This window comes from Lissotriton vulgaris, chromosome 2_2 (genome assembly GCF_964263255.1).
Source record: "Lissotriton vulgaris chromosome 2_2, aLisVul1.2, whole genome shotgun sequence".
Taxonomy (NCBI): Eukaryota; Metazoa; Chordata; class Amphibia; order Caudata; family Salamandridae; genus Lissotriton; species Lissotriton vulgaris.
In genome coordinates, this window is record NC_141688.1 from 220,325,303 (window position 1) to 220,351,783 (window position 26,481).

The window sequence follows — 26,481 nt, forward strand, 5'->3', positions numbered from 1 at the left end:
AACCAACTCTGCAAAGAAACTGGAACAAAATCACCACCGACCAGATCTCCTCATCGCTCCTTCTAAACACCCCAGCCCACTCCTCGGACCCAAACCTAGCCGCCGCCAACTTCACCCTATGGTTATCCAACACCGCCGAGACCTTAGCACCACTGAAAAAACGTCAAAGCAAACCTGGCAACAAGAAGGCCTCGTGGTTCAACGATGATCTTAAGAAGTCCAAGAAACTCTGCCGCACCTTTGAAAAAGCGTGGAAAAAAGACCCAAGCACCAAGGACGCCTTCAAAACCGCCACCCGCACTCACCACCAACTAATCCGAAAGGCCAAGAAAACAGCATTCAAGGATCGACTTGACAACAACGCCCACAACAGCAAGGAACTTTTCAACATCGTCAAGGAGTTTTCCAATCCCTCGGCCAACTCCAACGACATCACCCCCTCTCAAGCCCTCTGCGACTCCCTAGCCTCATTCTTCCACAACAAGATTGCAGACATCCACAACAGCTTCGACAACCAACCTGGAACCCAACCCACCCAACCATATGCTGAACACTCTCCCCCCGCGAACACCCTTAACGACTGGAACCCAATCTCCACTGAGGACACCATCCGGCTGATGAACTCCATCCACTCAGGATCCCCCACAGACCCATGCCCTCACCACATCTTCAACAAAGCAGACTCCGTCATAGCACCGCACCTCCGAGACGTCATCAACTGCTCCCTCAACTCCGCCACCTTTCCGGAAAACTGGAAACACGCTGAACTCACCGCCCTTCTGAAAAAACCCACAGCGGACCCCACAGAACTCAAAAATTACCGCCCCATCTCGCTCCTTCCATTCCCGGCCAAAGTAATCGAGAAAGCGGTCAACAACCAGCTCGCCGCTTTACTCGAAGCCAACAAATCCCTTGACTCCTCACAATCTGGCTTCCGAGCAAAACACAGCACTGAAACCGCCCTCATCGCAGCAACAGACGACATTCGAACTCTACTGGACAATGGAGACACAGTCGCCCTCATCCTCCTCGACCTCTCTGCAGCATTCGACACAGTCTACCACAGCACCCTTTTACAACGCCTCAGCAACATCGGAATACATGGAAAAGCACTTGAATGGATCACCTCGTTCCTCACCGGAAGAACCCAGAGAGTCCGCCTTCCACCATTCAAGTCCGAGGCCACCGAAGTCATCTGTGGCGTACCACAAGGATCCTCTCTCAGCCCCACCCTCTTCAACGTATACATGAGCCCCCTCGCGACCATCGCCCGCCAACACAACCTCAGCATCATCTCTTACGCGGATGACACTCAACTGATCCTTTCTCTCACCAAGGACCCCAACACCGCCAAAACTAACCTACACGAAGGAATGAAAGAAGTTTCTGAATGGATGAAACACAGCCGTCTGAAACTGAACTCAGATAAAACAGAAGTCCTCATCCTAGGTACATCCCCCTCCGCATGGGACGACTCTTGGTGGCCGGAAGCCCTTGGAAAAGCACCCATCCTGACAGACCACGCACGGAACCTAGGCGTTATCCTGGATTCTTCACTTTCAATGAACAGACAAGTCAGCGCCGTATCCTCATCCTGCTTCAACATTCTTCGCATGCTCAAAAAAACATTTCGCTGGATCCCCACTGAAACCAGGAAAACAGTCACCCATGCTCTGGTCACGAGCCGACTGGACTACGGAAACACCCTCTACGCAGGCACTACCGCTAAACTTCAAAAGAAACTCCAACGAATCCAAAACGCCTCAGCCAGAATCATATTAGACATCCCACGCAACGAACACATCTCTGGTCACCTGAAGGACCTCCACTGGCTACCCGTCAATAAGAGAATCACTTTCCGTGTGCTAACCCACGCACACAAATCACTCTATGACATCGGACCAGAATGCCTCAATTCAAGACTGTCCTTCTACACCCCCTCCCGCCAACTACGCTCCTCCAGCCAAGCCCTCGCCACTATACCTCGCATCAACAAGACCACCATGGGAGGCAGATCCTTCTCCTACCTGGCTGCTAAAACATGGAACTCACTCCCCACTCACCTTTGCCTTACCCAGAACCACCTAGCTTTCAGAAAACAACTTAAAACGTGGATATTTGACAAGTAATCCTCCCCCCCCTCCTAAGCGCCATGAGACCATAGTGCGCTATATAAATTCTCTGACTTGACTTGACTTGACTCCTCATTATACGGCGGGGTGGGTACATGGAGGGAAGACCAGACACACTAGACCCACCAGGATGTCGGACCACATAATTAAGTTGTAGTTGATTGTTGACAATAAAAAACAAAAAATGAAAAACCTCACGCATTCTCTGCACTATGTATGTCATTATTTCCAACATTATTGAATGCTGCCTAACACAGCTCCCTATAGTCCTCAACGCGGCCGGCCCTGACGGGTTGTAGGCGGCTTGCTGTGTCAGACATGAACCCCCTCAATGAACAATTTGTATTGCGGACACTGTGATAGCTGTCGGCCTGCATCTTGCAGGATGTAGGCGAAAACAGCTGTGTAATTAATAATTGCCTCAATAAAGGTTTTAAAAAAAAAAAAGGATAACAGTTTCATGGCTATGCACTGTTCTGATGCCCTTATTCTGATGCACCATACTCAATTGGGCTGTGTGAGAGGCTGGCCTGGTATATGATGTCCACTAATGTAAGTGGGCACCTTGCACCAGTCCAGACAACCCTTATGGTGATCTAAGAGGTCTTAGACAACCTTAGAAAGCTCTCTGAGTGGTAGCTGTGGAGAGCAGGCACCAGGCTTAGTCCAGAAGGAATGTAAAGCAGCTTGTTTTACCAGAATGCATTCTTATATGTATAGATTAAGTGAAAAAGAATCACACAAGGTATTTATAAAAAGATGTATTTATTATATAATATAATACCCTCTAACATATATAAATATCTCCTACCTGGAGATATGCACAATGCACACAATACAGTTGGAATTTTACAGATGATGGCCCTTCCTAGTGGACCCTGAAGAAACCCAGTGGAACGCAGAAGGTTGGAGAGCCACCCTACCCGTGGATACTCTCGGACCCATGTTACCTATACCAGGGAAGCCGAGTTCATAGGTGTGAAGTGGTGTTGAAAACCGATGTCTAACCCAATGGAGGACTTCAGGAAAGTGCAGCTGCTGACGAAGGAGAAAGTGTCCAGTGGAATCCGAAGGGGGATTCTAGTGGAAAGGTATCTGCAAGCAGAGGGGACAGAGTCTATGTCACTCAGGAGTGACCAGAAGATCTGGAAGATGAATGTACACCAACGTTGGGAGTTGGAGGTGAGTTGTTGAGGAACTTGACTCTCCAGCTGTGAGGACCAGGTGATGCTGAGGATGACCAGGAGCCATGCACAAGTTGTCCCATGTCGGATGTCAAGTACTGAGGGTTCAGTGTCCAGCGGGAGCACAAACAAGCCTTGGTAAATGCATGCAATGCAGAAGTTGAAGAAGGGGCAATGTTGCGACCAGCAAGGTCCAGGGGTCTCACCACAAGCTGGGGAGTCATGGCAGGCTACAAGCAATAAGGAGAGCCCAATAGAAATAAGGGTGAGCCTCAGCAGGACCCACAGGCTGGAGGCACTGGAGTTGAAAGAGGACCGCAAGCAGGTCACCAAAAGATGCAAACCATGGTGCAAGCAATGTGATGTGGACAAAGTTTCTGGGCAGTGGAGATGCTTGAAGTTGGGGCTACTCAGAACCCAAAGATATTGGTATAAGGAAGCCAACAAGACTATGCAACAGCAAGTTGACACGGTGCACAGGGGTTCATTTCCTGAGGCTCCCACAAAGAATACTGGGAAAGAGGGCAGGGCAGGCCTCGAAACCTGTGGAGAACCACCACCTGTGTTGCAGAACCTTTCGGAGTCTGTAGGAGCTCAGGATCAGCAGACTGGTCAGGTCAGTTGCCGTGCCTGCAGATGCAGGAAAGTGACTCCTACACTTCAAGGGAGATTCCTACGAATGTCTTGGATGCCCACAGGCCTTGGAAGGTTCCTGTATGGTGCACAGGCACAGACGATGGAGCAGACTGAAAAGGGGACGAAGTCAAGCCCAAACGTAGTCCAGCATGCCCACATGGTAGAAGGTAAAGTGGTGTCTGAATTGAATCGTGTCCGACGTTGAATCTAGGGACCTACACTAAGGTAAGCCCTTGTGTTTCCTAAGGAAAGGATTGGGACAATTCAGGGGACCTTCCCAGGGGAGAGTCTGAAAAAGGGAGGAGGTTACTCCCTTATCCTTTGTCCAGTTTCACGCCAGAGCAGGAGCCAACGGCCCCAGTGCTGGTTTGTAATGGACTATGCATGGGGACACCAAATATGCCCCTCATGTAGACTAAGTGGTGGTGGGAGGTGCACCTACCCGGCACCCGATACACTAAATCTTGTCTGGGAGTTGGTCACACCTACCTGTGACAGGCTGCCTATTGTCCTGCCTTCCCCTGATCGAGTTGTGCTCAGCAGCAGGAAGGCAGAATCATGTCTCTGGTCGGCAGCAACCTTTGTGTGCTGTCTAGGTCTAGAAGACTGCTACCAGGAGCACTGAGAGACTAATGCAGGGCTGTTCCAGTGCTTGGAATCATACCTCCCGCACTGTGTACAGTGTGGGGGTATGATTCCAACATGTTTGAAACCAAACATGATAGGATTCATTGCAGCAGATTCAGAGATAGTAATTGCGTAATTAAACAGTGTCCGTCTAAATAGTGTATGGCTACTTCACTTACAACTGGGAGAATGGACTCTGTAAGCTGTAGGGGGTCCTGCTAATGCAGGGGCACCCTCACACTAAGAATCAAGCACCCTGCCTTCAGGATTGCAAAGGCCTGCTATAGGGGTAACTTATAGGTTTAGTGCCATGACCCTAGATATAGGAAAACTATATCTTTAATAAATCTTACTAGCACCAGCTAAAACAGGCTGTAACGGCAGGCCTGTAATTCCATTTTGAATGGTCTCCCATGGATGGCATAATGCATGCTTCAGCCCATGGAGGACCTCTCGGTACCTTAGTACCATATACTAGGGACTGATAAGGGTATACCCCCGCCCGCCTCACTACTCTTACCTGCATGGGCCGCTCCTGTGATTACCTGAATGGAAACATGACTGCAAGTCTTCACGTTTCCTGGGTGTTATGTACTGACATAACACACAGAAGAGTAGACCAGGTCTAGAAGTGGTGTGTGTCTGTACAAGCGACTGTGAAGCAGTTGGATGTAGGTATAGGCGAAAAAAGGCTGTTGAGTCACAGAGGTTTGGATGAATCCCATCAGTCTAGTGTCAAAAGTTTAAAAACACGCCGAGTAGTTGGATACTGATACTACCCTATGGCGCTAAGCAAGATGGTCGGTTAATACAAGGGGCACCGACGGACAGAGCGGGTCCTCATTCTCCCGAGCGGTTGCCGGGTGAGGTGAGGCCGTCACCCACACAAAGCTGGGAAGAAGTTATGTCTCTCTTCCTCCAGAGAACATTGGAGTGCAAAGTTCCTGGTAGATATGTGACTTTCCATAAGTACATTTTTTACTGTTCTTCATATCACAAATCACTGTCAGTTGCAGTAGCAATTCCATATGAAAGGTCCTGAAGAAAGCCGGGGTAGTTCCCCTACAGGCTGAAACATGTCGACCATCTTGCTTAGCGCCATAGGGTAGTATCAGTATCCAACTACTCGGCGTGTTTTTAAACTTTTGACACCTAGACTTCTGTCTGAACGTTTCCTGAGTCTTAGTAGTCAATTTTATCCATCACGATCACTTGAGCACTGCACTTTATTAACACTATTATATTGAGGAACGGTATGCATAAAGTTTTGATTTTATCCCGGCACTATAAGGTCGGGTGAGGTTTTGAGCACTTATCAATTCCCATATGATGAAACTCCACCATTTGGGTGGGCTGATGGGATTCATCCAAACCTCTGTGACTCAACAGCCTTTTTTCGCCTATATCTACATCCAACTGCTTCACAGTCGCTTGTACAGACACACACCACTTCTAGACCTGGTCTACTCTTCTGTGTGTTATGTATCTAGAGTAGGGGAGTGAGTAGACAGGTCGTTAAATATTCCCCTCGGCCCTCCACGCCTTTGTTTTTTGAGTGTTATGTACTGACCCCAGCACTCAGATAACCAGCCAGCATTTCTAGCTACCCTCCCAAAATTAGTGAAAAAATACAACGGAGCCTCCACAGACAAATATTTCTGTAAGATCTCTGCACATTTAGAAATCTCTGCACAAATATATATGATTCCATCTCCACCTCCTGAAATCCTATATGCTTCTAGTTTATCAACACTTAAATCTATGAAAACATTCAACATGATTAACACTTAAGTGTATGAAAACAGTCTGACCCTCAGTCTCTCTACCCCTATAATTTGTCACCCTATTGCTCATGTGATAAAATGAAACCATTTCCAGGCTCCAACTCTACCATCTTCCACCCTTATACCATTTTGGAAAACTGATCTTACCTTAAGTGCCATCAGCATCTTGCTGTTCCTTTATCAGCGTCCAAAGATTTCTTTACCTTGATCCACTTCTAACTCCCCTTCCCATCAGTGCCGGACTGCGAACCAAAACCCTGGCAAAGTGCTTGGCTGCACCGTCCCGGGGAGTTGGGGCTGCAGCTGAGCTGTTCGCCACAGCCAGTTTGAGACTACTTTGCTACAGAAGCTGATATTGCAGCTATGCTGCAAAAATGGCCCTGTAACAGAAACGGCCCCCACCCTGAGAGCCCTCCAGGGAAAAGCCCAGTGCCTGCTATGACCAGTCTGGCCCTGCTACCCATCATTTGCATACCACCTCATTTGGTGGCCAATGTTTGCTATAAATCACTTCAAGCATTCCAACTTCCAGTTAACATGGCATAAGAGAACCTCCCCTCCTAACAATCGATCAATCAATGCATTTATAAAGCGTGCTACTCACCCGTGAGGGTCTCAAGGCGCTATGGGGGGGGGCGCTGCTACTGCTCAAGGAGCACGGTCTTGAGGTACTTCCTGAAGCTGAGATGGTCCTGGGTCAGTCGTAGGTGAGTGGGGAGGGAGTTCCAGGTCTTTGCTGCCAGGTAGGAGAATGATCTTCCTCCGGAGGTGGTTCTGTGAATTCGTGGGACGGTGGCAAGGGCGATGCTGGTGGAGCGAAGCTGGTGGGTGGGAGTGTAGAACGAGAGTCGGCTGTTGAGGTAGTTGGGCCCATGTTGTGGAGTGCTTTGTGTGAGTCGGTGAGCAGTCTGAACCTGATCCTCTTGTTGATGGGGAGCCAGTGGAGGTTTCTTAGGTGGGTGTATATGTGGCTGTGATGAGGGATGTTGAAGATGAGACTTGCGTAGGCGTTCTGAAAGCGCTGGAGCCGAGTCTGAAGTTTGGGGGTGGTTCCTGCGTATAGGGCGTTCCCGTAGTCCAGTTGGCTGGTGACAAGGGCCTGGGTGACTGTTCTTCTGGTTTCGGAGGTGATCCATCGGAAGATTTTCTGGAGCATTCGCAGGGTGTTGAAGCATGAGGATGAGACGGCGTTTACTTGTTTGGTCACAGAGAGGGAGGAGTCCAGGATGAAGCCCAGGTTGCATGCGTGGTCCGTGGGTGTTTGTGCGGTTCCCAGCACCGTGGGCCACCATGAGTCGTCCCAGGCAGATGGGAATTGACCGAGGGCGAGGACCTCCATCTTGTCTGAGTTGAGCTTGAGGCGGCTGCGCTTCATCCAGTCTGCTACCTCTTTTATTTCTTCCTGGAAGTTGGTTTTGGCGGTGGCTGGGTCCTTGGTGAGGGAGAGTATCAGCTGGGTGTCGTCAGCGTAGGAGATGATGTTGATGTTGTCTTTTCGTGCGATGGTGGCAAGGGGGCTCATGTAGATGTTGAAGAGGGTTGGACTGAGTGAAGATCCCTGAGGTACGCCGCAGATGATCTCGGTGGCCGCGGACCGGAAGGGAGGGAGGCGGACTCTTTGGGTTCTGTTGTAGAGGAACGAGGTGATCCATTCCAGGGCCATTTCTTGGATTCCAGTGTTGTTGAGGCGGTGTCATACGGTGTCAAAGGCTACAGAGAGGTCCAGAAGGATGAGGGCGTCTGTTTCCCCGTTGTCTATCAGGGTTCTGAGTCGTCGGCTGCGATGAGGGCGGTCTCGGTGCTGTGGTTGGCTCGGAATCCGGACTGAGAGGGATCGAGCGAGTTGTTGTCCTCGAGGAAAGCAGTCAGCTGTTTGTTGACAGTCTTCTCGATGACTTTAGCCGAGAAGGGGAGAAGAGAGATGGTACGGAAGTTTTTGAGGTCCTTGGGGTCTGCTGTGGGTTTCTTCAGGAGGGCGTTGATCTCTGCGTGCTTCCAGCTCTCAGGGATGGTTGCTGATGTGAAGGAGCTGTTTACGACGTTCCGCAGGTGGGGTGCGATGGTGGTACCGGCTTTGTTGAAGATGTGATGGGGGCATGGGTCGGAGGGCGAGCCGGAGGGGATGGTGCTCATGACGTGGATGGTGTCTTCTCTGCTGATGGGGGCTCAGGAGTTGAGGGTGATGTCGGGGGTCGCTGGTTTGATGTCCGGCAGTGGAGTTTGGGTTCCGAAGCTGTCGTGTATGTCTGTGATTTTTCGGTGGAAGAACGTGGTGAGGGAGTTGCAGAGGTCTTGCGAGGGGGTGACATCGTTGTTGCTGGCATCGAGGTTGGAGAGATCTTTTACGATGCTGAAGAGTTCCTTGCTGTTCTGGGTGTTGTTGTCCAGTCGCTCTTTGAACGCTGTCCTCTTGGTGGTACGGATTTGCTGATGGTATGCGCGGGTGGCGGCTTTGAGGGTTGTCAGGTTTTCAGTTGTCCGTTCTTGGCGCCAGGTCTTTTCGAGTGTTCAGCAGGATCCCTTTACGGCTTTGAGAGCGTCTGTAAACCAGGAGGGTCTTCAGCTGGTGGTCTTGCTGTGGGGCTTTTTCAATGAAGCGAGGTTGTCGGCTCAGTTGGTGATCCACTGTGCGAGGTTGATAGCTGCGTTGTTGGTGTCGGTACATTGGTGTCGGCCGGTGGGTTCTGGCTCAGTGATGTGGTGAGCACGTCAGTGATGATTTTGCTCCAGCATCTGCGGGGGATCCGATACGTGTTGTGGTGGGATGTAGTCTTCTTGAAAGTAAAGTGTATGCAGCTGTGGTCGATCCAGTGTAGTCCTGTGGAGCGGTTGAAGGCGACGTGGTTACTGGCGGGGAAGATGGCATCAAGGGAGTGGCCAGCGAGGTGTGTGGGGGAGTCCACCAGTTGCTTGAGTCCAAGGTTTGCGTGGTTGTCAAGCAGGGTGGTGGTCGCGTTATTGTTACTATTTTCCAGTTGAAAGTTCAGGTCTCCTAGGAGGATGTATTCTAGTGAGGCTAGGGCGTGCAGGCTGATGAGGTCGGCGATGGTTTCACTGAATTGTGTGTGTGGGCCCGGGGGTCTATAGATGAGTGTTCCTCTGAGGGTGGTCTGGGGGTCAGTGTGGATCTGGAAGTGTAGGTGCTCGGCAGAGGAGATGGTGTCTTCAGCGTTGGTCGTGACGCTGATGGTGTTCCTGTAGATGATGGCGATCCCTCCTCCTGTTTTGTTGATGCGGTCCTTCCTAGCGATTTTGTAGCCGTCCGGGATGGCTATGGCGATGTCAGGGGCCTAGGAGGCGTTCATCCAGGTTTCTGTGAGGAAGGCGACGTCAGGTGTTGTTGTGTCGAGGATGTCCCAGAGTTCGATGGCGTGCTTGTGGACAGAGCGGGTGTTGAGGAGGATGCACTTAAGGTGGTTGTTGTTGCTGTTTGCTTTGGCGGGCGGTGTATGGGGTCTGAGGCAGGTGAATTTTCAGGCTTGACAGGTGAAGGGTCCATTGGTGCGTCCAGGGGTGGCTTGGTAGCAGGCGGGCAGTGGTTCGGTGTTGAGTGCTTTGAGGGTGGCGCTGTTGTATGTCAGTCTGTTAGTTTGGGGCCTGCGGGGAACAGGGGTTCTGGCGCTGGGCGCGGTCCAGGTACCGACGGGCGCAGACAGGCTTGCCTTTGGGGCGCCAGAGGCGCGCCCGCCTGTGCGCGTCCGCTGCGCTTCCACGTGGTCTCCTCCATATATGGCGAAGAGGGAGGGAGGAGCAGCTGGGAGGCGGGAGCGGGGCGGCGAATGGGTGTAGGGAAAGTGGGTACAGAAGGAAAAAGGGACGGGCCGCAGGGGAGCAGCGGCAGGGAGCGGGGGGCACAAGGCGGGAAAATACAATCACAAAAACATTCTATGTCTACAACTGGGTTGCACTCTTTTAATTTATATAAATACAAATAGGGCCACCGATATATTTTGAATTGATATTTGGAAAAATAAAATGCAATAAACTCAAGGGTCCTGTTTCAGAAAGGTTACTTACATTTTTGAGTAAGTTTACACTGTGGGTCAAATTTACTATTTTCACGAACTGCAAGTGTAAAATTATTTCAAAAGTGTAAGCTACATGTCTCCACCCACAGAGTAAAGCAATTGGCTCACTACTGTGTTGGTGGATGAATTCGTTCCCGAAAACCCCTGTTGACCTTTTAGAAACCCATCTTACTCCTCCCTAATCCCATCTCCTTTTGGAATAAATCTGCCCGTTTTCCCACCTACTTCCCTGGGTCTGTCCCACAGTTACAACTAAAACCTATACTGATATATGCTGGGACGTCACAGTCCAGTGGAGTACTCTGCACATATAAGCATAGGAAAAACTTTGATTTTATAGTATATTTTGTACTACTACATAACATACTACATAGTGCAGCGTATAAAACAGAACCACGAGGTATAAAATTAAAGTAGAAGTGGAGGACTAATATTTCCAGATATAGTTGCATAATAATTCGCTGGCATACATGCAATAGGTATGACAGTACTCTGAACAGGCTTCAAGACACTGCTCAGACAGTGGATCTAACAAACTATGCTTTTAGGGTATGTACATCATAACTGCTACACTGCTACACTGACACTAATCAAACAGCAATTCATTATTTATCATTGCTAAACAGGGCATAAATAAAACAATTAAGTAGGTTACCCTACTTGTAGCGTGCACTGTTCCTATTGGAAAAGAAACCCTTTTCAAACACTTTGTGTAGTAATTCTAGTGAATCAATAATAACTTACAATTATGTAAACTTTCACATTCTGTTTTTTTAATTTTCCTTCATTTCATACTTTTGTTATTAAACCATTTTTGCAAAGAAAACATCATTATTATAAATCTTTTTGTGTATAGAAATACAGGTGTATGAAAACAAACAATAGTTTATGCTTTCAGATTCAATCTGTTGCAAACCAACTGTAATGTCAACTTATAAAACAACCGTAGTCCATAATAACTTATAGTTGATTGGATTCAATTTTCTGAAGACATGGTACCCAATGCATTTCGGGACCTGAAGGTACCCTTCCTCAGGGGAAAAATCCTACAAAATATATACATACAACTAATCAATACATATCATTGAAATATGTGTTATCATAAAAATGCATCATAAATTATTGTTGTTATGAGACACTTTGGGGCGGAAAACAGTAATACTAGTGAAATCATGCTATTTGAAATAGCTATTGCACAAAATAGACCTGAGTAGCCTAATTGCTCACATATATACAACTCGATATATACTGACTAAATGCTTGTATGTCTTATATTCCTAAAAATCAATGAAGGGAAAAGAGGGAGAAAAAACCTGGACACACATCAAAACAAATAAATGTGGATCTGCATTGAACTTAGATAGAACACATCACAGTACAACACAAATTGTACGACTTATTTCTGTACTTTCCACTAGTATCATAGATATTATGTGCACATACCTCGACAATTCTATGTAGCTCGAGAAGTGGATTCCTATACTAAAATATGAAAAACTAGCCTCCCCTGGAGGAGAGATGACTGCATGACCAAAAGTACAACTGGAGCTGTAAGCTGCATGTTGCCATTCCCAAGTGATAAATAGAATTACCTACAACGTCGGGAATCTCACTGATTCAAGAAAACTTCTGGTGTTCGCCCTTTGTGTATTTAAAATCGATCAATCATCGGACCCTTTAGCGCAGTCATAAAAACGCTGTGAAAGTGATAAAATAAACGATCATAATTGCTAATTCAATGTATTCTAACAGCTAACCTAGTAATCTATGACTAATAATTACAAGTGCAACATACCTGCGTATGTCTGGTGTAGCTGACGAAGTCTACATTTTCGGAAATTAAAAAGCAAACGTGCGACCGGACTTAGGTGCCTACAGGATCACGAATCTAAAATGACCAATAGGTTGTGGTGATTGTAAGGACAAATTAGCATTCAAAAATGTTGCTACGGTCAAAACATCAAGAACATAGTAAAATAGATAAATGTACCTCCGTATTGTGTGGCAAATAACCTATGAAATAGATCCGAAATGTAGAACACGAATAACGTGTGTATTCACTGCAATGGCATACCGCTGTCCACTAAAAAACAACAAACTTATCTTAGAAATATTTTTCTCTGTGGTCTTACTACAGAATAATAAACAATAGACACCTGAACAGATGAAACTGCAGGCGGAAATAATATAGAATAGTAATCACCTTCGTGATCGGGTAATACATGGCGCTCCGATGTGGGTTGAATATTAGAAGTCAACTAAACGCGCAAGGATACCATACAGGTATATAAAGAGTTCGTAAGCCAAACGAATCGGTAGATGCCTCTGAGAGATGTAGTCCAAAAATAACATTAACGCTGTACTATAATGGGTATATCAACCTGAGCGTATGTGGAGTATAACAGTAGTAATGTCCACGACGTACAAGCGAACATAAAGTAACAAATTAATAAAGCTGAGTGAGACTGCTGTGTTGTATGTTGTGCCGCGAACAGCAATGTGATCTGCCTAGTGGAATATAGACAGAAAATAATGGTAAAAAATGTTAGAACCAGGTCAGATGAATAAAAGAGATAGTGATCTCTATCTATCAGGGGTTAACCCTCCATGAATTACAACCTACTGGAGCGTTATTACGCAAGATGCCTCAAAGTGTCTTGTGTTCACCACGTGAGGTGATCGAATGTAATATTTTCTGATCCTAGTTCAAATCTATCCGATCATTTAAACCATTGGGGGTTCCTGTACATAAAAAGTCTAACCAGTGTGTTTCACGCTGTAGTATCCTGACCGAGTTGTCTTGACCATCTTTTTTAGGTACTACCTCTAAAATCTGAGCTCGTAATTGTGCTATATTGTGGGGATTCTCCTCCCAATGAATTGGCACAAAGGACATGCCTTTGTTCAAGGTCGTGATTTGCTTTTTGGATAGTTCACAGGAAGAGATGTTTATGATGAGGGTAGATTTTTCCCACTGCGTAGTATCTTTCCCTCTCCCTCGCCTGGTGGGACGCTTGTTGTTCCTGATGAAGTTTGTGTGGTTGGTGGGGGTGGTTGTCCTTCCGTCATGGCCTGTAAGAAAAAAGAAGAACCCGGTGTTGATTTCTCAGACGTATGTACCGTTGTGGCAGCCATTGCTGGAGCAGAACTAGTTGCTGATGTGGAAGGTAAACCTGTTTTTGCCAACGGTTGTCGGGATGCAGAAACATCCTGGTCGGTGGTGATACTCTCTTCACTGGAAGTCATTGTTTTGCGTGGGGTAAAACGTCTCTTGGCATATATCTCCGCCCATGTGTAGACTTCGTTTAATTTATAGTCTATGGTATCTCTGCGATACTTCCTGATCTTTCCTTCTTGCAATTCATGATTATAACGATCAAGTTTTGCATTCAATTCTTCCAGAGTAGTCTCCCAGATGGTGGGGTCAATAGCTGTTGATAAATCTTTTTTAAGATTAAAGATTTCTTCATCCAAATCTTTAATAGTACGGGATAATTCTTCTATGATCAAGAGAATCAAATCTAGGGAGCATTTATTTAAGATTGAAAACTATTTATCCATGAATTGTGGATTTAGATGGAATCTGAATAGCATAGGTCTCAATGCTATCCTAAGCCCCCTAGGGATTCTTTTTGCTCGATGATATTGAACGAGCGTTGACGCATGAAGACGCTGATTGAGTTGTCTCCTAGTCACATATTCTAGTTGTTTTAATCGTTGCATGGTTGAGCCCCCTTTAGTGTCTATCAATTTAATTTCATTGATTAGAGCGTATATATCTGTGGCTTCTTCTGCTGTATATGCAAGAGTATTGGCTCGGTTTTCAGTGATGTGTGTTATACTGTTGAAAGCATCGATAGACTCGCGATAATTGATCATCAAACACTGCTGACCCTGGTCGACAAAGTTCTTAAAGACAAATTCACATTTGTGTCTAAATATTCAACGTCAGCTAGACAAATTAAACGGTGCATATTGAAGAGATGGGAACTTCTTCAAAATGAGAGTGGATTCAATGGTATTTTTCAGGAGAGACCTATATTTGCCTACACTAGAGGACGCAATCTTATGGACATAATAAGGTCAACAAAGGGACTACAAATACAACCTGCATATAAAGGCAAAATGAAATGTAAAATTGTGTACATTGTAACAACATTATTATTGGAAACACCTTGACTCATCCGATGACAGGGAAAACTATTAAACTTAACCACACATCAGACTGCAACAGTACAAACGTAGTCTATTGTCTCAAATGTCCGTGTGGTAAATTGTACGTGGGCAAAACTGAACGCAAACTACAAATTAGGCTCACAGAACACAAAAGCAACATTAGGGCTAAGAAGAAAAGCACCCCGATAGCCATTAATTGGGAGGAGAATCACCATAATATAGCACAATTACGAGCTCAGATTTTAGAGGTAGTACCTAAAAAAGATGGTCAAGACAACTCGGTCAGGATACTACAGCGTGAAACACACTGGATAGACTTTTTATGTACAGGTACCCCCAATGGTTTAAATGATCGGATAGATTTGGGATGTTTTCTATAAAAAATATGGTCAAGGTTAGGGAATACATTGCAGACATAGTCATTGATACCATAATTTTCCTACATATCTCAACTCAATGTGACTTATTTCCGATATTTCATGAATGTTTTTGTTCCATTATTATGTTTCTAAATAACAGTTATATGTAAACTGGGTCAAAGTAGTGGCACTTATTTATGATTGGTACACTTGGAACACATAATATATGTTAGGCATCAAACATATGTAAGATACAGTGATGTCATTGTTGGGAACGGGTATAAACACTTCAGTATATATTCCTTTGTATATGTATGATTGTGATGGAAATATTACTATTAACATTGATGAATATATACGTCCAAATGTATTGTAAATGTGGTTTTTCAACTATGCCACGAGAGACAGGGTACATTATAAGTTGTACTCTCCATTAGTAACTAGAGTCAGGTATTAGCCTCACACACTTATGTATTTTTCAGATCACACAGTGAACATACCTCGTAACCACATTGACATTTTTGTCGTCAGAACCTTTATTTGAACTAGGATCAGAAAATATTACATTCGATCACCTCACGTGGTGAACACAAGACACTTTGAGGCATCTTGCGTAATAACGCTCCAGTAGGTTGTAATTCATGGAGGGTTTACCCCTGATAGATAGAGATCACTATCTCTTTTATTCATCTCACCTGGTTCTAACATTTTTACCATTATTTTCTGTCTATATTCCACTAGGCAGATCACATTGCTGTTCGCGGCACAACATACAACACAGCAGTCTCACTCAGCTTTATTAATTTGTTACGTTATGTTCGCTTGTACGTCGTGGACATTACTACTGTTATACTCCACATACGCTCAGGTTGATATACCCATAATAGTACAGCGTTAATTTTATTTTTGGACTACATCTCTCAGAGGCATCTACCGATTCGTTTGGCTTACGAACTCTTTATATACCTGTATGGTATCCTTGCGCGTTTAGTTGACTTCTAATATTCAACCCACATCGGAGCGCCATGTATTACCCGATCACGAAGGTGATTACTATTCTATATTATTTCCGCCTGCAGTTTCATCTGTTCAGGTGTCTATTGTTTATTATTCTGTAGTAAGACCACAGAGAAAAATATTTCTAAGATAAGTTCGTTGTTTTTTAGTGGACAGCGGTATGCCATTGCAGTGAATACACACGTTATTCGTGTTCTACATTTCGGATCTATTTCATAGGTTATTTGCCACACAATACGGAGGTACATTTATCTATTTTACTATGTTCTTGATGTTTTGACCGTAGTAACATTGTTGAATGCTAATTTGTCCTTACAATCACCACAACCTATTGGTCATTTTAGATTCGTGATCCTGTAGGCACCTAAGTCCAGTCGCACGTTTGCTTTTTAATTTCCGAAAATGTAGACTTCGTCAGCTACACCAGACATACGCAGGTATGTTGCACTTGTAATTATTAGTCATAGATTACTAGGTTAGCTGTTAGAATACATTGAACTAGCAATTCTGATCGTTTATTTTGTCACTTTCACAGCGTTTTTATGACTGCGCTAAAGGGTCCGATGATTGATCGATTTTAAATACACAAAGGGCGAACACCAGAAGTTTTCTTGAATCAGTGAGATTCCCGACGTTGTAGGTAATTTTGGTTCATTATTCTATTTATCACTTGGGAATGGCAACATGCAGCTTACAGCTCCAGTTGTACTTTTGGTCATGCAGTCATCTCTCCTCCAGGGGAGGCTAGTTTTTCATATTTTAGTATAGGAATCCACTTCTCGAGCTACATAGAATTGTCGAGGTATGTGCACATAATATCTATGATACTAGTGGAAAGTACAGAAATAAGTCGTACAATTTGTGTTGTACTGTGATGTGTTCTATCTAAGTTCAATGCAGATCCACATTTATTTGTTTTGATGTGTGTCCAGGTTTTTTCTCCCTCTTTTCCCTTCATGAATTTTTAGGAATATAAGACATACAAGCATTTAGTCAGTATATATCGAGTTGTATATATGTGAGCAATTAGGCTACTCAGGTCTATTTTGTGCAATAGCTATTTCAAATAGCATGATGTCACTAGTATATGTACTGTTTCCCCCCCAAAGTGTCTCATAACAACAATAATTTTTGATGCATTTTTATGATAACACATATTTCAATGATATGTATTGATTAGTTGTTTGTATATATTTTGTAGGATTTCCCCTGAGGAAGGGTACCTTCAGGTCCCGAAATGCATTGGGCACCATGTCTTCAGAAAATTTAATCCAATCAACTATAAGTTATTATGGACTACCTTTGTTTTATAAGTTGACATTACAGTTGGTTTGCAACAGATTGAATCTGAAAGCATAAACTATTGTTTGTTTTCATACACCTGTATTTCTATACACAAAAAGATTTATAATAATGATGTTTTCTTTGCAAAAATGGTTTAATAACAAAAGTATGAAATGAAGGAAAATTAAAAAAACAGAATGTGAAAGTTTACATAATTGTAAGTTATTATTGATTCACTAGAATTACTACACAAAGTGTTTGAAAAGGGTTTCTTTTCCAATAGGAACAGTGCACGCTACAAGTAGGGTAACCTACTTAATTTTTTTATTTAGTCAAGTTTGTGTAAGCCAAACATAACAACGTAGCGCAGCACCCTTGGATTATATTAGATTATTTGTTTAAAAATCACGAGTGCTCCTCTATTCCCTCCTCTTTATGTAAACAGGGCATAACAAATATGTTATACTATTTAAGCAAACATACTGTCTTAGTAACCCAGATAGGAACCCTCCATTTGCTTCAGATAGGACTTGGAGGTTCCATTCAACAAAACTGTGTCTTATTTTTAGCAGCAGTACTGCTACTAAAGGAATACTATTAGATTTGTGTACTCGAGAGATAGTAATGATGTTGTTGATTAGTCAATGGATTTGCCAACAGTAATTAAGGAGGGCATGGGGACTTACTGAGAAAACATGTCACAAGATAGCCTGGATCTACAGAGGCGAGGGGCATGCGCCTCCACCTGACCTGGCCTGAATCATCCTCTTCCCTGAACTCTAAGCTTGCAGATGAGACTGACAACATTGGTACTAACTCCATGGTGATGGGTAACCTACTTTAAGTACCAGACTATATGGTAGACACCTGTAACCTTCAGTATTTTGAGCCACGTTTTAGTGGACCCCTACCCAGGTCTTAATCTGAGCCGGTGATTTCCAGTGCGCAGCACCGGCACTAAATTCTCAACACCCGCGCTCGTGACACTCTGCCACAACAGTTAATTTTTCATTCAATATACATTAAAATTACTATTACCTGCCGCCCAAGCCACTCCTATAGCTTGGGAGCCTGAACCAGTCAGAATCGTTACATTTGTAGTTGTGTGTTGTTTACTAGCAGTGCTTATTCAATTATAGGCAGCATAACAGGGGCAGTGGGTGGTGCAAGCTACGGAGACCTCCTGATGAGAACCATGACACTTTTATTTTTAACACATTAAGCACAGCCCCCACCTAACCATTACTGGAATCCGATCAGTAAATCATTATTGGTCTCAGGGTGACAATAAACATTACTGAAAGCAGGGGAATCAAGCGTAAGCCATTTTGATGATTTGAAACTCAAAACAATACACTAAGGGCCAGATGTAGGTAAGTAAATTTTACCGATTCATAAATACCGAATTTTACCGATTCGATATTTATGAATCGGTAATATAGAAGGGGGAGATTTAGGTAGAATCGGTAATTGAATTACGGATTCTGTAAGAATCGGTATTTACCGAATCGGTAAATACCGATTCGGTAATGCCCATTGATTCCTATGGGCATTGAAGCCCATAGGAATCAATGGGTGTTACCGAATCGGCATTTACCGATTCGGTAAATACCGAATGTTGCAAGGGTGCAGGGGGTGTCACTTTGACACCCTCTAGCACCCCGAATTCAGGCACGTGTGACATGTGGCACACAGACATGCCCTTAGGGCATGTCTGTCTGTCACATGGCATAGGTGTGCATGCACACATGTGCATGCACACCTGGAATCGGTATTTTACCACCCAATTGGATTGGGTGGTAAAATACCGATTCGGTAAGGCCTGTGGGACTCAGAAGAGTCCCAACTACATCTGCAAGTTACCGATTCGGTATTTTACTGAATCGGTATTTTACCGATTCGGTAAATTTACTGATTCAGAAAATTTACAGAATCTGTAAAATAGGGCCCCTACATGCCAAATACTAAATACCGGTAGGTAACGTCCGAAATCGGCTGTTACCGACCAATATTTCGGCTCCTACATCTGGCCCTAGATCTCAGAAATAGGCATTCATCGACCAAATACACAAATGATGAAATATTTTCTTTTAATTCACAAACAAATATAAAAATCTATATTGTCACTGTAATGAGAAGGATTGGGGCTTTGATTGGAACTTTTTTTTTTATTCAACTGTGTCCACCCATTATCCATACTTTATTCTGGTTGATGCATTTGCACTGCTCTGATGAATGAATATGAGGACATCAAATACTATTCTAGCCTGCTATTCCAAATTTTTTCAATTTTACATTTGCTTCTTTATTTATACACAAGGAAATAATATTATTTAATTTTCTAAGCAGTCGTGGACCCCCTGATTTAGAGTCGTGGACCCCGGGGGATAGCTGGACCACAGAATAAGAAGCACTGAACTAGGTTCATTCCTCTGCAACTGTAATGGAACAAACTTTTAATAGTTCTGTATTGCATCTGTTCTTATGTAAATCCCCTGATACCCATCTGGGTCTGATCTGTGCTATATAAAACTGCAAATACATTGATAAAATTGAATAAAATCATAATGCTGATTTCTCCCTGTTTTGGAAGAAACAAGACTCTTAGAATATATTATCAGAATATGAACAACTGACAGCACACAACTCTCTATTAGATGGCACAAGCACAGAACCAATTACTTAATAAGCCAGACCTGTTCAAAAGGGATTTGTCCATTGAAATTGTAGTAAAGAATGGAAAAAGAAGAGGGACGTCAACACTCCTGCTGCATGGGCACCCCAGTTAAAGTCTTACAGAGTAGCTGGACATCAGACACCCACCCCAAATATCAACTGGCCAGCCACTGGCTCCCTCCACATCTAGTACAAACCAGCATATTCCTGGATAGTTTCATCTAGCTCTCAATGGGGTCTTGGAACAAATAAGCGAGTTTCCAATACAATGAGAACAATCTTATTCTAGAGATCTCAGAATGTAACCTTTGCTAGTGACACCTCAATTGGGATCTGAGCCCCTGCCAGGCAGGCAGAGAATTGCCGATCACCCCATGAGAGCAATGTCACTGCAATAGGGATCGTCTTGATGAAAGTGCTCCTAAAATCTTTTTATATTTCTGAAATAAACCTGCAAATTGGGGTGGTTTTCAGAAATGCAATAAATCCAAACGACCTGATACACAGGGACTTTTATTCCTGCGAATAGGGACCATTGCTTTATTTTCCTGCTAACGACTGACTTGCCAGTTATGGTAGCCATCACTTTTTTTCACCAAATAGTTATGATTATTTGTTCATTTACATTGTACCTTATTTCACTCACTAATAATAACTCATTGGGATTTAGCAGTGGTAGCTCCTCCGCTAAGGCGGAGGAGCATTGCCCTACTGCTTTTTAGCAGTGAAGTTAAGGAAAAATAAAACTAAAACTACGTTATTATCATTTATCCTGATGTCCAGCAGCTTTGCGGGCGGAGCTGCTCTTACGGCAGGAGCAGGGGGGGGAGCACACTGTAAGTGCACATGAATGTTTGGCAGCCATCTCGGGTTGGCCTAACAGTCATGCACACTTAAGCGTGTTCTCCGTGCTGGCTGCGTTACAGCCTGGGTGGAGAACATGCCCAGTCTCCCAGTCAGTGTTGGAGCGCCAAACCACGGCACTCAGACCGATCACAACGCTGCATTGCAAAGTTGTGATTTGCTGACTGGGAGCCTGGGTGTACTTCCCTTTCCAGCTCGAACGAGGGACTACAAGGAGACACGCGACGAGGAAGCGGTGAGAACGTACGTTTTCTTTTTTTATTACTTTACACCATGGCACTCAGACCGATCACAACGCTGCATTGCAAAGTTGTGATTGGCTGACTGGGAGCCTGGGTGTACTACCTTTTCCAGCTCGCACGTGGGACTACAAGGAGACACGCGGCGAGTAAGCGGTGAGAACGTAGTTTTCTTTTTTTATTACTTTAGACCTGCTTCTGCCGAGCCCACCTCCACGATCCGTGCCGGCCGCCACTGGGATTTAGTTTGGATGTTTTGTCATTTCAAAATATACATAGGAATCGAATATTACAAGCTTCAGCTAGTGTACATTTTTTGTGCATACTTTTGATTAATAAATTGTGTCGGAGATGAGATGGACTACTTCTATGAGTATAAGAGGTTTGCACATGTTTATCTGGCTAAGTGCAATATTGCCAAATAAAGCGTAGCATGTAGCGTCTATTTCAAGTGATTTAAAGCTAACATCTCTCCAATTGGAGTACGTTTATTAGTTTTATTCATAAGTTGCTTCAAATGAGAGTACACATGACAGAAACCAAAAGTGCACAGCTTGAAAATGATACAAGAAATGTAAACTTCCAGGTGCTGAGCTAGTCATTTGCAATACTCGTATAGTTGTGTCATAAATGAAAGTGAGACTGAAAACATCAGAAAGCAAGATTGCAGAACAGGCTGTGCATAACGTGCATAATACAAATAGTTAAATGTATGTAAATGAATGAACATGGCTAGGGTGGATTGCCTACATTGATAGGGTGGATTGCCTACATTAAAAATGTCCTATTCGATCTGGGATTGGCAGAATACTTCCATACTCCTGTAGCAATCGCAGAACTATCAAGAAAAACTTTTAAAACAATTTGCATTAATCACTTAGAGCAGCTGCGACTGAGTAACGAGGTTACCAAAAAAACAGTGCAACACATGTTAATGTTATAAACTACTTTGTCCATACAGACATACTTAACCTTTAACTTAACTAGTTATGAAAGGTTATTGCTAACAAGGTTTAGGATGAACACTTTCCATCGTTTTGTCACCTTCCCGCGAACCAGCAATTGGGCAAAGTTGTATCTTTTTGTCCCTGTGATCAACTTTCAAGCCAAACCACAATGCACACTGTCCTATTTTGCAAGTTTTTTACAGAGCAAAGAAAGCGTTGGATAATTCCCATTTTAAAAACTATGAGTTTACGAAGATATCGCCCAGAATTTCTCCGCCTCCAATTTTTAAAGGAAGAACAAATTGCGAAACAGGTAGTCAGATTTCTAAAGTATATAATAAGACATAGGACAAACCTAGATTAAACTATGAAATTGAGATTCTGATTGCGGTTTCCTATCTTGTTTAATCGGCGTTCTAGAATCTGATCTTAAAAAGCGTTGATTGCCTATTTGTACTTTAAAACACGTAGAGACTGTATTAATTTTTATGCTGTATATAGAAACATGTTAAGTATTTTATGGCAAAATTACTATTTTGTACGGATCTATGACAGAACATCGAAAGTCAGAATATCGAGATACAAAAATATTGCAACAAAAATATCGATGTCAACAATATCGACATCCTATCTACAACAAGGTAAGTACAAAAATATAGAGAAAAAAAATATAGATGTCAAAAAAATTGTTTTTAAAAAATATCGTTTTTTAAAAATATAAACAATAGTTAAAATTAATTTAAAAATACTTAAAAATATAATAAATATAGTTAAACATATTTTATATTATTTAAAATTAATAAGTAATATACATAATTTAATTAAAACATATTAAACAAATACATATAATAGATAATATATACTTACTTAATAATCAGTTTTAATAACTATTGTAATAACTTATAAATAATAAATAATATTATAAATTACAAATTCAACTATAAACATAAAATAATAACATAAATAAAAATGTAATATTTATACAAAACAAATAAAAAAATAATTATATTTCTAAAATTAATTATATACTACATTAAGTAAAACAAAACAAAAAATATTAAATAACAGAGGAAATAAAATACTATTCCAACTCCAAAAAAAAAAGTAAAGAAAATGTTGGATAGCGTAGGGGTAAAAATTAATATTCCCACTCCAGGGAGTGCAACAGTAGGGAAAGCGTTGGATAGCGTAGGGGTAAAAATTACTATTCCCCCTCCAGAGAGTGCAACAGTAGGGAAAGCGTTGGATAGTATAGGGGTAAAAATTACTATTCCCACTCCAGAGAATGCAACAGTAGGGAAAGCGTTTGATAGCGTAGAAGTAAAAATTACAATTCCCACTCCAGAGAGTGCAACAGTAGGGAAAGTGTTGGATAGCGTAGAAGTAAAAATTACCATTCCCATTCCAGAGAGTGCAACAGTAGGGAAAGGGTTGGATAGCGTAGGGGTAAAAATTACTATTCCCACTCCAGAGAGTGCAGCAGTAGGGAAAACGTTGGATAGCGTAGGGGTAAAAATTACTATTCCATTTCCAGAGAGTGCAACAGTAGAGAAAGCGTTGGATAGAGTAGGGGTAAAAATTACTATTCAAACTCCAGAGAATGCAACAGTAGGGAAAACGTTGGATAGCATAGGGGTAAAAATTACTATTCCAACTCCGGAGAGTGCAACAGTAGGGAAAGTGTTGGACAGCGTAGGGGTACAAATTACTATTCCAACTCCAGAGAATGCAACAGTTGGGAAAGCGTTGGATAGCGTAGGGGTAAAAATTACTTTTCCAACTCCAGAGAGTGCAACAGAAGGGAAAGTGTTGGATAGCGTAGGGGTAAAAATTACTATTCCAACTCCAGAGAGTGCTACAGTAGGGAAAGTGTTGGATAGCGTAGGGGTAAAAATTACTATTCCAACTCCAGAGAGTGCAACAGTAGGGAACGTGATGGATAGCGTAGGGGTAAAAATTACTATTCCAACTCCAGAGAGTGCAACAGTAGGGAAAGTGTTGGATAGCATAGGGGTAAAAATAACTATTCCAACTCCAGAGAGTGTAACAGTAGGGAAAGTGTTGGATAGCGTACATATTAAAAATAACATACTTATAAATAAATTTATATTTTAAAATATCAAAAATATTATTTATTAAATAAATCTAACCTATTTACAAATACCAATAAATCATTATTTAAAAAATAATTACCAAATAATAATTGATATCCAATAAATTAATTACCAATACACAAATATAAATTTAATAACTACTTAATTACATATTAATTACTTTACACACTATTCCCATATGAGCACATAACAAACACCAATAATAAAATAATACACTTAACATAATTATCCATCAATAAATTATTAAAATATTATTAGCAATTAATAAATATTAATTACCAATTAATTATTAATTAACAATAATATAATTACCAAAAACAATTATTAAAAACATTATTACTTAATTACATTTAAATTATTTCCCACCCTATTCCCCTATAAACCCATAACCTGCTACAGAACATAATTATCAATAATCAATTAATTAAAATAAATTACTAATTAATAAAAATTATTACCTATTAATTAATAATTAATTTATAATTTCTAATAAATTACTAATTAATTTACTATAATTAAATTACTTCCCACCCTATTCCCCTGTAAACCCATAACCTGCTTCAGAACATTATTATCAATTAATCAATAATCAAAATAAATTACTAATTAATAAAATGTAATTACCTAATAATTTAAAATTAATTTATAATTCCTAATAAATTAATATTTAATTTAGTATAATTAAATTACTTCCCACCCTATTCCCCTATAAACCCACAACCCACTACGTTACTAAAATACAAAATTTACTTAAATGACATTAAAAAAATAATACATAATAAATACATAATGATATACATAAAAATCATGTAAAATCGATATTAGTAACATCGATATTACTAACATAGATATTAATAACATCGATATTACTAACATAGATATTAGTAACATCGATATTACTAACATAGATATTAATAACATCAATATTACTTACATAGATATTAACAAAATCGATGTTACTTACCTTCGAAATTACTTACATTCGATATTACTTACCTTTGATATTACTACTTTGATATTATTGTACTTCGATATTAACAATTCGATATTTTGACTGCCTACCATTTTGTACATGTACTTTTATGGTTTTTCTAATACATAAAAACCGAATAAAGGACTTTTGATTTGATTTGAATGAACATGGTATCAGCTTTTACGGAAATTTAAAGCAACCTGTAGGCAATTTCTCATAGGTAATTGGTGATATTATATTACTAAAAAAAAGTCATTGTCTGCATCTCTGGGAATAAAAAGATAAACAGGAGTGAAATGATAACACCTCTGAGTCCTATATAATTATCAATACTATGTGGATGTAAACAACCTCTTTAGAGTTCAATTGACTTCCATGTGCCCTGATAGTCAGGTGCTTGTAAAGGTCCCGTCTGAACAATGGAGGACAGAGGACAAGTTAAAGAAAGTCATCTAAATCATTCATCTCCACAGGAATGACATCACTGCATTTCCCATCATCCACCTCCACAGGTCGTGCCATCACTGATTTCCAACCAAAACAATCTTTAAAATAAGCATCCAGGCAACAGCACTTCATTAAACTTCATCTACTTCTACAGAAAATGACATCTCTGCATACCTGATCATCCGTTTACACAGGAAGAGACATAACTAGTTTCCCATCAAACCATCTATAAAGAAGAACCAGGCAGTAGGACTTAATTTTCCATCATCCATCTGTACAGGATATGACATCACTGGTTACCCACCGAAATCATCTTTAAAAGAAGAAGCCAGACAAGGGTACATGACTTACCATAATTTAACTCAGCAGCAAGTGACATCACTGCATTTCCCTTTATCCATTACTCCCTGCCTTCTCACTACCGCAGACAACACTTCAGAGTATTCATTTGTCTCCCTAGCAAAGGGCAGACATACAAGACAAGGGCATAACTTGTATGGGCATGTTAGGCCCAGAAAGAGCCTTGAACTATGACCCGTTTCACTGAAATTCACAATGTAAGATATGTATATTTGTATTCCGCAACGTATCCAGGTGAATAAGTAGGAACGTAGGTCTGACAGTGCTCCTAGTTAAACAGCCAGGTCTTCAGATTCTTGCATAACTTGAGGAGTGGAGTGGCACTCCTGATGTGTACAGAGAGCTCATTCCAGGTTTTGGTGGTGATGAAGGACAACACACATCCTCCTGTCTTGCTTCTTTGGATGCAGAGGTTTCGTGCATGGGAGAGAGAGGTTGAGCGTAGCTGTCTGGAAGGTTTGTAGAGTTGGAGGCAGTCATTAAGGTTGGATGATCCTGCGTTGTGGAGAGCTTTGTTGGCGTGGATGAGAAGCTTGAATTTTCAGCATTCTTGATCGGTAGGCAGTGCAGTTCAGTGATGTGCATGCCTCAGGGGAGGTCAAGGATAAGTCTGGTGGAGTTGTCCTGGATGGTT